The following is a 1,073-nucleotide window of genomic DNA, read 5'->3' as shown; positions in this document are numbered from 1 at the left end:
CATCTGCATAACGCAGATTGTTAATAGATCTTCCACCAATCCTGATGCCACAATTCTCCTCATAGAGCCCAGTTTCCCAGATAATCTGCTTTGCATACATGTTAAAAAGGTATGGATCTACTGTGTAGATCATAGCAAATTGTGGCTGATGTTGAGAAATATGCGAATCTCAGAGCACTTAATTACTGCTCACACAAAACCTATACCTAGACCAGCAATCTGTTGTGAGAACAGAACAAGGGAGTAACAGACGGTTGAATTATCAGGGTTGAATTATTTCTTCAAACTTCTACAATCTGTATGCTGAACAAATTATCCGACAAGCTAGATGATATGAATAAGAATGTGGCATCAAGATTGGAGGGAGACTTATCAATAATCTGTATTATGCAGAGGATACTATCTGAAAGTAAGGAGGACTTGAAACACTTGTCACAGAAGATATAACCTTCAATATGGACTGCATCTCAATGTCAAGAAAAAACAACAACACTGTTCTTAACATGGTTCTTAACTCTGGACAGCTAGGCAGTATTATGATAGATGGAGAAAAAATTCAAATTATCAATAACTTCAACTTACTTGGATCTACAGTCAACGTGCTTTGTACCAACAGGCAGGAACTCATAAGACATATTTCACTGGGAAAGTCTGCAATCAAGGACCTCTCCAAATTATTGAAGAGTACTGTTGTCAGTTTGAGGACTAAGGTGTATATGATTTTGACCATGCTCTGTCTAAGCACTTGCTATGCATCTGAGAGCTGGACAACGAATAAAGGTGACAAAGAAAGAACTGGTGCCTTTGACCTGTGGTGTTGGAAAAGAGTACTGTACATCTCCTAGACTGTCAAAAGAACAAATATGTCTTAGAGAGGGTGCAACCAGAGTGCTCTCTGAAGTCAAAGATGATGAAACTTTGGGTCATGTATGTAGAACATGTTGCTAGTAGGGGCAATTCCCTGAAGAGAGACCTAATGTTCGAAAAGGCAGCAGGTCGGTGAAGGAGAGGAAGACCCTTGACCAGGTGGAATGATAGGGTCACTGCTGCAATGGGCTTTAATGTGTCAGGAA

The sequence above is a fragment of the Elephantulus edwardii genome, unplaced genomic scaffold, assembly GCF_000299155.1.
Source record: "Elephantulus edwardii isolate Elephantulus edwardi_28Jun2011 unplaced genomic scaffold, EleEdw1.0 scaffold00013, whole genome shotgun sequence".
Lineage (NCBI taxonomy): Eukaryota > Metazoa > Chordata > Mammalia > Macroscelidea > Macroscelididae > Elephantulus > Elephantulus edwardii.
Note: the sequence above shows the minus strand (reverse complement) of the source record.